A 12,033-nucleotide genomic window follows, 5' to 3' on the forward strand; every position below is an offset into this window, starting at 1 on the left:
AAGGTCTGTTTGCTGACATTACATTTTTGCCCAATTTCAGGCATACTGTCTGATGTATTCTTTGCACAATCCTGTAAAGTAAATTGCACATCGCACTTCATGTACCTTTTTAGAAATGGCTATAGCATTGTCTTTTTGGTGTCTGTCTGTATTCACACCATAGAGCTGGAGAACGAGATATCTCTTCTCTGTATACTTGCATAGGGCTGGACTGACAAATGAACTTGAATTTACTGGAAATAACCATAATTTATTAGGGAATAGTGACCATAGTATAATGTGCTTTTGAAGTGTGGGCATGCAACTCAAAGATTTTCCATTTAAGGAAAGCAGCCTATGAAGAAATTAAACAGGTTATAAGACATAAAATGTCATAGATATTAGAATTAGAACAGATATTAAATTTATAAAGCCAGAAAAAATGTAACCTAAATGGATTTTGCTTGAAGCTTGTGTCAGGTTAATCTCAAGAGTATGTAAAAGAAAGGCTAGAAACCAGTGACTTAAATGGTTTTATAAATCAATAAATATATGAGGCAACAGAAAGTGATAAACAGGATCCAGATAGAAAGAAAATTAATATAATGAATTGCATCCATAACAGAGTAGTGAAGATGAGTATTAGCCACCAGAGGGCAGTGTCTGTCCATATGACTTCGCATCTATTGTTCCATACTTGCGCGCTAATGTTGCTTGCTTGATTCATTTCAAATTATTTTGTGACTCAGGAGACGACGTTTCTAAAGTCTGGAAATTTTTACGTCGCGTCCGCATTATATTGGATAAGTTAGTATACCCTAAATATGGGTGACAAAAGGGAGAATCCCCGGTGTCAGGCAAGCTGATCAATTATAGCAATTCAAATCTACATTTATTTTTTTCTTTCCTTTTAAAATAGTTTAAAAGCTGGTCCGAAAGCAGCTCAAGTTATTTTCTAAAACTGATCAAATGATCAAATAACAGCTACATAATTACTACACTATACATTAAGTGTTTGTAATGACAACAAAATACTCTCAGATACTGATGGAAAAACAGTTTCCATCTGCACTGCACCCAGTCACTCATAGCTGTCTTCTGTTTATGACCTGAAAAAAATATCATAGTGCAAGATCTTAAACCGCCTATCATTACATTATCCGAAATAACCCACAAGTAATTTTCTACCCGCTAGAAATAGTTCCCTCGCTGTTTTGTATATTGGAAAGTGAGTGTGCGTTTGATTTGAAATAGTTTCCCTACAGAACATCATACACTACCTTAGCAGAGAGAAGCATATACGGCATTAACTAACAACTTGAAACTTCTGATTCATGTTTGACCTTTATGTTTAAGAGACGCAGCGATTTAGGAGATATTCAGGATATTTTAAACCATAATTCATTAAATCATTAAAAAAAAACATCCAGGTCTTGGCTGAGGTTGATAGAAAACAAGAGTGAGATAACGATGTTATAGTGCTTTGAGAAGAAAGAGACGGGCTCTTGTCTTATCTGATCACAGAACGGTATCATCATTAGTCTCCTCTCCCGCTCCCCAGGGTATTTCAGTCTGACTGCTGACAGATTTAATCTCGGAAGTACTAAACTTGAGATAGTTCCTCATCAGTGCTGTTGTTGTTTCATTTCCGAACTAAGTTTATTTTTGTTTTGTTTTGAGTAAAAAGAGCCCTGTGCTCGCTAAGAAAAGTCATTGAAGTAAAATAAAAACCTTTGGTTCTTTAAAAGACAGAGGACTTATTCTTGTAATAGAAATCTGATTTTTTTTTCTGATTTAAAAAAAAACAGCAGTTTGTGTTGTTCCCCTGTGGGTTTCATCCAATTACAAATCTTTTATTTCTTTCATAAGGTCAACACCTTTGTGTAGCTGGTGCTAGTCAACTTCACTGTGTTGATACTGCTCTGACAATGGACATGTGGAAGCACAAGGATGGGCTTGTCAAGGGTCATGGTGCTCCTACACCTCTTATTATCATGCTGGCAGTTGCCTATGGCAGAAAGCCATGCTTTGCTCCACCTTCTCCACCCACAGAGCTATAAATGTGCTCCTACATGTCAGTGAGCTGCTTGCCACAATGTTCTGCCCTAGGAAAGAGAACATGTGAAAGCACAGGCCCCAGAGTGCCTTCAATCAGGATTTACTCCCTGTAGGTTGTCACACTCCTTAATATCAACCCAACCACATATTGAAGAGTTCTTTTATAGTGATTTTCCTTTTGCTCTCTGTGCTGCTTCATTTTTTTTTGTTGATGAAGCATTCAGTCTACATTCTCTTCACTTTGCCTCTTTATGAAACTAATGCTCTGGTGGGGTCATTTCATAATGCATTACAACAAATCCAATTTGAATGAAGGAGCAGTTTCACCAGAGGAGACATTCCTAATTAAAGCTTTATTTTTTTTTCCTCTGGTGCAAAGTTTCAAGCAATTAAAATCATGTGATTAGCTTCGGTCACAAAGCAAACCTTTTGGGTGTCTGTTCAAGCTTGTTGGTGCTTTTGTGGCCTCTGGCAAAACTGGGTATTCTTTTCATGGATCCTTTTAATCCTTGACGTAACCATGAAATAAAGAAAAGTTATTTGCATCCACAGCTAATTCAAAAGTTAATTATGGATGTCACTAATTGTAGGGTGTTATTGGGTGGGGTAACCTTTTAAATTGGAAAATACATTCGTTTAAGGCCATATGTGTAACTGATTCCTTACACACACTGTTGACAGAGATAAGAAATTATTTTCGCAATACGAACAGTTCAATTTGTATATATCTGTTAACAACTTACACAAAGCTTACATCTATGGGGAATACAATTTAAATAAATGAGCCTATAGGATAATTGTAATTGACTTTCAGGGTTTTTCAGAGAAAATAAGGTGTGGTTGTCTTCAAACTGTACTTCTTATCCTGCACATCTTGGCATAAGGAAAGTCTTTTCAGCTCCACCTGAGGTGCTGACAGGCTGAAGGGATAGTCAGGAACAGGTGTTGTGATGGGTAACACAAGGCTTGTGCTGAACTTGTTTCATGTAAAATACCCCTTTTGCATCAGGATAAGTCTGGCAGGCTTGTGCTTGTGACAATTATGCAGTTGCCAAAAGTATATGTCTTTAAGGCAAAGCACTAGGGATTCAGATTTCTTTATTAAATGTCAAATGATAAGATATTGCCAGTAACAAGTTTGTTTTCTATTTGAAAGAACATTTGTTAGGCAAATATGAAAATGTCATGAATTTGAAGACAGAAAACAGGGGTCAATACTGAGCAGAAACAGGGTTCAGATTAAGATTCATCAAGAGTGTATTCAGCTCCACAACCCTCCTTTCTACCGACGCTTATCTGTGTCTTGCAATTACTTTTTCCCCCCTTGGTAATACTTTCCAGCTTGGCAAAAAAGCCAAAACACTCATGCTGTTTTCCTTCGTAGATTATATTTATATGGTAAATGAAAGTATGATGGTCAGAATGGCTCTTTTATTGCTGACTTTGGATAGTGCTCAAAGATATTCAAGAATTAGATAGTGGCAGAGAAATGATTTCTTGTGGCTATTCCAGTCACAGACTGGATGTAAACTGCAAAGGCTATAAGGGCTTGCTTGTTCTATATGCCAAATAATAAAGGACAGAATTGATTAATTATTTAAAGTTTAGGACCAGTTAAAGGGTTTAAAGGGTTTGCTAGACTATTTGAATATATGTGGATTGCCCTATTCCATTAATATTATGTTTTGGATGTTTCAAAGACATATTATTAAATATCTGTGGTGGTTGTTTTATTTTTCCTTTTCTTAAAAAAGAGAAATTGCTGTGGCATTAAAAGTGTTTCAATGGAGGGAGATGAGATCTGTTACCATGTTTTCACATCCCAGGGCGGTCTGAGGAGAGAAGCAACCCAAATTTAATGCAAACATCCGAAAGTTTTGACACCATGGAGTCTGGCACTGGAGAGAGCACATGTACAACTCTATTTGGAGTAGAGGGTAGAAAGAGAAAAAGAGAGAGGAGAGACAGAGACTGAGAGAAGTTTCTGGACCAGACTCTCAGATTCCACATTAATGAAAAGAAGTCTGTCACAGGAAGTATTACATTCTTAAAACGGTCTGAAAGTCCATGTTTGTCTATTCCATTATTCAAAACACTAAATGCTGCAGTTATACCACACTGTTATGAGAATTATCAGTCTCATTGTGATTAGTTCAGGTGGGGAGCTGCGTCAGCATGCGTAGGCTGCAAAGGAACAAGTAATAGGTTTATTCCATGCTGAAAGGAGAAGAAAGAAAACGCAACGTTTCCGCCGTGGAGTCTTCTTCAGGTGTGAGCACCCTTCAGACCTTTTTAAAATTATTAGAATACTATAATATGCAGTATAATTGTCAGGAGTTATACTAAAGAAACAATTAAATCAAATTCAATGAGTTAATTGTCTAGAAACATATATGTCTGAAGCCTATAAAGAAAAAAACAGCATGGAAAAATTAAAAAGGACTATAAAAAATCCCTTGAAAAAAACTAAGATGTGCAAGAAGTAGAGTTTGAAGACAACCACGCCTTATTTTCTCTGAAAAACCATGAAGTCAATTACAATTATCCTATAGGCTCATTTAATCAAATTTTATTCCCCTTAGACGTAAGTTCATGTAAGTTGTTAACAGATATATACAAATTGAACTGTTCATATTGTGAAAATAATTTATAATCTCTGTCAACAGTGTGTGTAAGAAATCAGTTACACATATGGCATTAAACAAATGTATTTTCCAACACCTGAAAACCTTCCTCACACCTGAAGAAGGCTCCACGGCCGAAACGTTGTGTTTTCTTTGTTTTCTTTTCTCATTGTGATTATTCACATTGGAAACTACTGTGTAGGCGACAACATAAAACTAAGATCAAAGTTTTTAATGTATATGGTCCCATAATGTCTTTGTAATTTAGGCAGTATTGGTCCCAAAGGATGATCGTGTATTATTTATATGCAATTTATAGCATTCTACCCACACAATGAATAAAATACACATTGCAGCAAAAAGCACCTTAACACGTCTACAAAACAGGCATACAAAACAACATGCATTTTTAGTTGTCATAAACTTTAATTTGCCCTGAGACCATTCCACAAAGCTAAGAAAACAGCAAGGCAGTTAGTGCTGTAGTCTTGCTGCTCCTCTGTCCTATGTTCAATTTCCAGTCTCAGTTGTCTGTGTGGAATTTACAGTACATGTTCCTATAGGTTTTTGGCTGCTCCATGTTCTGGCAGATGGGAGACTGAGTATTGGCATCCTAAGTATTGGCATCTAGGTATGATTGACTACTATCCTTTTATCAGCGATCCTGAAATGAACTGACTTCTTGTCCAGAGGGAGATCAGGCGTATGGTCTCAATCCGGAGGTGCCATGTGCTTTTGGAATAGGTTCCGACTTGCAACGACCCTCATCAGGTTAAGCGGTTTACTGATAACAGATGGGCAATTTTACTCAACTCAGATTTTCCAAGAACTTGTTGTTTTTTTTTTGCTGGCCACAAGGTGGCGACATTTACTTACAAACGCCGTCATCACCGTATTCTCCGCAAAGTTATTCCGTAAAGTAGTTACTATAGATTTGCAGTCACATTTCCAATGAAATACCAAAGAGAAAAAAAAAGCTTAAATATCTCTCTGACTTAAAAATTAATTGTGAAGGGCTGATGAAAATCTGTATCTAAAGATCTGATAACCCGAATATTACAAGATTATTTATACTGCTACGAATATAAATTCAATTTGAGCTGTAAATGCTGAAGTTTATGGAAAGAATCCTATATTCATAATGTTCCTTAGTATACCTACTAAAATGTTTGCTACCATCTCCTACAAGCTCTTTCATTATACTTTAGCCGAGAGTTGTATAAATGTCAAAATAAAATGTATTAGTCTTTTTAAAGGGATTTTTTATAGTCCTTTTTAATTTTTCTATGCTGTTTTTTTTCTTTATAGGCTTCAGACATATATGTTTCTAGACAATTAACTCGTTGAAATGTATTTAATTGTTTCCTTAGTATAACTCCTGACAATTATACTGTATATTATAGTATTCTAATAATTTTGAAAAGGTCTGAATGGCATTCCATTAATGTACAACATTTTTAAAGCAATATTGGGAAACTACTGATTACTATTAGTCATGCAATGCAAAGTGTAGCGTCTCTCTGATTCTAATTTCAAGGATCACTGCTGAACCTTGTTTATCATGTTAGCCATCAGCTTGCGGTTAATAATATTCAGAAAGCAACTCTCTTTAAATGTGCAACACCACAAAGGCTTTTTATAAGAGAACAGTGTAGATTGTACTCGTCCTCAGACCACGATGGGCTTTATTTTTCATGATGAATGGACAGACATCACTAAGTTTGGGTACTGTTTCATTTCATAAGAATGTGTTTCTTTCATGAGACAGTGTTATATACGGTAAGCTAACTTAGTATGGGCATTATTTGGTGACCTTTGCAGTTATGAATGCAATTAGTTTTCAGCATTTACTGTTGTGTGTGCTAAAAGTTTCATAGCAAAGGGAGGCAATAGTTTTGTCCTTTTGCTTTTGTTTTGCTATTCTTTAAACAACCTGGTTGTGGCATGATAAAACCAGGTGAGTAGGAAAACAGATTTTGGGCTATACACCAAACTATGTAAAAATAATCAAATCATTTACCAAGCAGTGGTTGTAAACATCATAGTGAATATAGTACAATATTAGTGCAGCTCAACCACTATCAAAACGTAATAAGCAATTAATGATAGATGTTTTTTTTTCCTTTAAAAAACAGGTTTATATTCATATATGTATAAACAGGAATGCTAATGTTGGTTATTTATGGACAGTGAGTATCAAAACAGTTTCATTTCACTCCATTTTCATGTTACATTAGATTAATGCAGTAGTTTCTTTGCAAGAATGGCTCTTGCTTTTTTGTTATAGAAAAAGTGGTATTGAGTGCTTTTCTTTCGTTTCAAAATCAAAAGATCACAGGCTCACACTTTTTCTATAAATATAGAAGTTTGGTCAAGTGGCCACCAAATTCCTGCACAAGCAAATTCAAAAACTTTTTTTGTTTTTTTTTAACATAATGGGTAACACCACTGACAGGGCCAACTGTAATTTAATAAAGAAAAGTTAAGCAGTGATGTTATCATGGAAAGTTAGATTTGACGCACTTGGAAGATGCTACAACTGCTGGAATTAATTACGTTTCCAATAACCTGACCTATTTTTGTGTCAGATATTTGAAGGTTAAGAGATGACCTCATAATCAGTAAACCTTAACACGTTTTATGGTCAAAGGCATGTAATCTGCTTGTGATCAATGTTGAGGATGCATGCAATTTCCCTCTGGATACTCTTAAAAGTCAAAGGTCAAATACATTTTCTACAGAGGGCAAAACAAGTTACAAAACCATGAAGAAATACCACTAATTCTTTAGTGTCAGCACCAACATGCTTAAAACATTGGTATACATTTGAAAAACACAGCATAAGATATTTTCTGCAAGCGTTTCTCTCCATACTTACAGAAATAAGAATGATGAATTAGGCATGTCCACTTTGAATACTTAACCCAGATCATATACATTTATTATTGTCAGATCTAACTTCAATTCTTGTTATACATCTTCTGTGAACACATTTGTCATTATTTACAGAGTTCAGAAGCTTTATGGCAACATCAAGATTTTATAACATAGGTCCACTGCCAGTTATTAAGGAATTCCATGAAGTTGACTTCCATACAGATTCCAGAAATGACTGTGGTTTGTTTTAAAAATGGTTACAGAACATAACCATCATATGTTTTTGATTTGGCGTGAATTTTAACTTCACATTAAAAAAATATTAAGTGTAACAGGATTTCTAATCAGTTAGGATGATAATCTGCAGGGGCTTTATCTGCATCCTGGCTGCTGATGAAAAATCTGAAATTCAAAATCGGCGAAACAGAGAGAGCAAAAGTAATGGAAAGGGGGACATCACAGAGGAACAAAGTAAGCCGCCAGGCAAATCGGAAAATAAGAGTTAGAGCGTGTGTGTGTGTGTGTTTTTGTATGATAATGTAATAATGTAAGAAACAATATCTATTTGGTCACCCAAGTGAAGTTGAGATGTCAAGAATGTAACTGCCTTCTGAATGAGAACCCGAAGTACTGACTCAAAGACATATGCTATTATCCACAAAGGCTGTTCCCAAGAATGGTTTGCCAGGACCCCAGGCCTAACACCCTGCTGTACTTTGAAATGGGATCTTTATTGTCCATAAAGTTTAAGCCAAGAATGAAAAATCACTCCTCCCTAACAACACACACACAGAGACACATGCATGTACAGTACCATTAGCTTTCTGGCGCTCAGGTCCTTTCAAAGGTCTTCAGTTATCCACCAGCGATATCAACAGCTATCAACAGCTTACATAACCAGTATAAGAAAGCATTGCATATATCTGTACAACTAGGATAAACATTTTCTTCTGGAATATGAGAGAGTACTTATAAACCATTTACAATAAGGACGAAACGTTTAACATGCGGTCAGTAATGTTCAATTTGCTTTATTTTACTTAAACGGATTTCAGTTACTAAACCATGTATGTCATCTAAATATTTTTTTATGGTTTACACAAACAACTCACGTCATGAACACCTCCTCCATTTTCTCCTGCCTCATCTAATCCATCGTACTCATTTTGTTGTCCCCGAGAGAGTTTGTTAGTCTGCTTGTTCCTAGTGAGTTTTAGTGAGTTAAGGAATGGAATTGCAACAAACTGGGAAATTTTTCAATTATTCAGAAATGCTATTGTCATGGGAAAAGGTGTTTCTTTGAACATTTTGATTTTGTACAAAAATCAGTATAAAGCAACTATTCCTAATTATGCTTGTCTTTTGTATATAATATATCCTTCCTTTGTAAACACTTTTTTTATACGAGAGATTTCTACAAATTATCAGTGCAGAAATAATGTGGGCTTCACCTTAATTTTATGTCTTCAATGTTTGAAAAGTTGCATCTGCCTTTCTTGATTTTGCCATCATTCTTATTGTTACTCATTTAGGCGACTGAATCACTAAGAAACTTCTGAGCGCGAACACATATTGATGTTCTTAGAGGATGAGCTCAGTGATTCACAGTTAAGGTAATTTAGTGAACCATAAATCCTTGTGTCTAATAAAACCATACGGGTTCCTCTAGAATTGTAGTCTTTCACTGCTAATTGATTTAGAAGTTACAGTATTTAAGTCACATGATACTGTCTCTGAGGATTACTTGATTACTGTTATAAGCACATAAAATATCACTGAGACAAGAAGGGAGTTATCATCTCTTTCATGTAAAGTTGATAAATTGGAGTATTACTACCGCAATGCACCTGCAGCTCAGACAAAACTGTTCCATATTTTCCCTTTGAAGTTTTAGGAAAAACAAAGAGGGAAAATCAAAGAGGCCTCTTCTTGTGATAGGAGATAAATGGATCATCTGATCTCCTTTCTGTTTGAGGTATCAAAGAAGACAGACTAAAAAATATGTTGAGAATGAGCATTGGTGACATTAGCTATCTGCTTTCTCATGCTACTGTAGGAGTGATTTCATTTTCTTTATTATAGTGGAATGCAAAAATATTTTTGAGGCTACAAAAGAGCACAGGTTTTAAATTTCTGTTTAATTACGAACTCTGTATCTACTTTAAAGCCAAGGTGACCTGTCTGTGTCTTGTGGATATATTGTAGTTGTATAGCTTGCAGCTAATGTTAAGTGTTATCAATTACACAAAGTCAATATTAATTGCTGTTTCAAATTACTTGCCATCATCTGAACTTAACTGAGAATTTCAAACAATGTACATATATTAAAAATGTGCAAATAAACTACAGTTGTCCTTCCTAATATTTTATATGAGTTGAATATTTATATTCCTAATATGAGTTCTATGTTTACTTGTTGTGTAGTTTGGCAGCACGTTTAGGATTTCACCTCTGTGAAGTACTTAGTGTCCTTAATAACATACAACATCGGATGTAAGATTTTACTTGGACTTTAAAAAAAGTATCTGTATTCTTTTAAAAGCTCACCACCAATACATTTAAAAGAGGAACCTTGACTGTTAATTCGATGTGGAGAGGCATTGGAGTTCTAGCGCCAGGCCATTCTCAAAGCCTTTGGCATTTGTGCTTAGAGATCTCTGAACATTTTCAAGAAAGTGCAGGTGTTCATTGACATTGACTGCAAAGCTACTGACAATCGGTCACGACCAGCTTTGATTTGTATGAGCTCATTAAGGCTTTGTCAAACTCCTGGTCTGTTGCTGAACCCTCACAAGCTACAGGGCAGGGCTGCTGAACACTGACTAATCAGGAAATGGCAGCATGAGACGTGGACTCTGATTCAGGTAACTGCTTGTTTGCTTGCCTGTTGTTTCACCCAGAAATAGTGGAGAAAACCTCTAGTTTCATTGTAGCTCGAACCATAGAGTAGTGGAGATTAGGGTCTTTTCACTGACAACTCAAAAGTGAAAAGACATTGACAGTGACAGACTGCAAACCCTTTCACAATATAAACATTTGCATGACATCACCTGGTATCTGTAACAGACCAGTAAGATATGGGGTGTGTAATGGTTCAGAAACTACTTCACACCAACCAAAAGTACCATGAGGATGAATCAACATGTAAGGAAGCCTAATCTGAATCTTTCTGGTTACCCCCTCTAAGTTGTGCTGAGTTCATACAAGACCACCCTGACATCATTAAGCAACTATTTGCGCTGAGAAGCAATAGAGACTCCTGCAAGAGCTTCAGATCAAGAACATGCTTTGTTCCGTGCTTCTGCTGCAGCTGGGGTCAATCAGATACCACGCTGTTCCCATACCTCTGGTGGACCACAAAATATTTAATGTAGGAACCACTTCTTGAACTGGTCATTATGTGTCCATACTGAAGGTAAAAGGCATGTGTGTGTTTGTAGATACAGTGGTAGATAAGACATTACAAAGATTGTGACATACAGTACGTGTATTTCAGTTGAAATTTTTAATACTACATTTCTTAAATCTCATAACGTTTTATTTTAAATTTGTGTGTGCGTAGAAATGAAGTGGTGTTTAAGGTCCACACCTTGAAAAGTCTGACAGACTGCAATGAATGAGCTAAACTTGAAACACAAAATGGAGCTGAACCTATTTTATACATACGGTACCCACTGATCCTTTGTTAGTTCTACCTATCATTTTCAGTACAAACTGAGAAATAGTCGCATATTTAGGTAAAATGATAATCATACAGGAGTGTTTCATAGTGCTGGTAGTCTAGAAAACAAATAACAGTGGTGATCCGAGTATTACATAAATCATCATCTTTGAAGCATTTATTTACCGCATGTCCTGTTTCGTGGTCTGAACAGAACTGGCACAGAAATTAGAATGTTCCTGGGTCTCGTACTGAACAGAATATGATATGTGCAGTCATGTGGAACTCCAGGTGCAGCCTGTTTGTACACCTGTGCTCAAGAAATTTACTAAATCTTTGATTTACGCTAAAATAAGTCAACGAGTTCGTCGTTAAACACACTTGCGACATTAAAATAAAGCCAAATAATACAGTACATTTGATATCAATAAGGTTCCAAATTTAATAAAAGAATTCCAAGAGCAATAAAAAATGGAAACCAACTTCCAAAAAGTTGGTTTTACCAACTTTATATGGACATACCACAAGAGACGGGCCAATATTTTAAAAAAGACTACTGCAAATCAAACCAGCTTTTAAAAAAAATAATATTTAGATTGAGTCTTTCCCACTGACCGTTTCTGAACATTTTTAAACTGCTCTTGTTCATTATCTTTCCCTGAAATGTAAGGATCGTTGCCCTGTTAGCTCCAATAATTTCACTCCGTTTCGCAACCGTTTGCAGCTCCAATTTAGCCTCTATTTAAGAGCCGATTATCTGCTTGTCTGAATCGTCCGTGTAAAACACCTGAAAATGAGATCACTTCATTCCTGGGAGCTCCGATTTCTTTACAG

This window comes from Lepisosteus oculatus, chromosome 12 (genome assembly GCF_040954835.1).
Source record: "Lepisosteus oculatus isolate fLepOcu1 chromosome 12, fLepOcu1.hap2, whole genome shotgun sequence".
In the NCBI taxonomy this organism is placed as follows: Eukaryota; Metazoa; Chordata; class Actinopteri; order Semionotiformes; family Lepisosteidae; genus Lepisosteus; species Lepisosteus oculatus.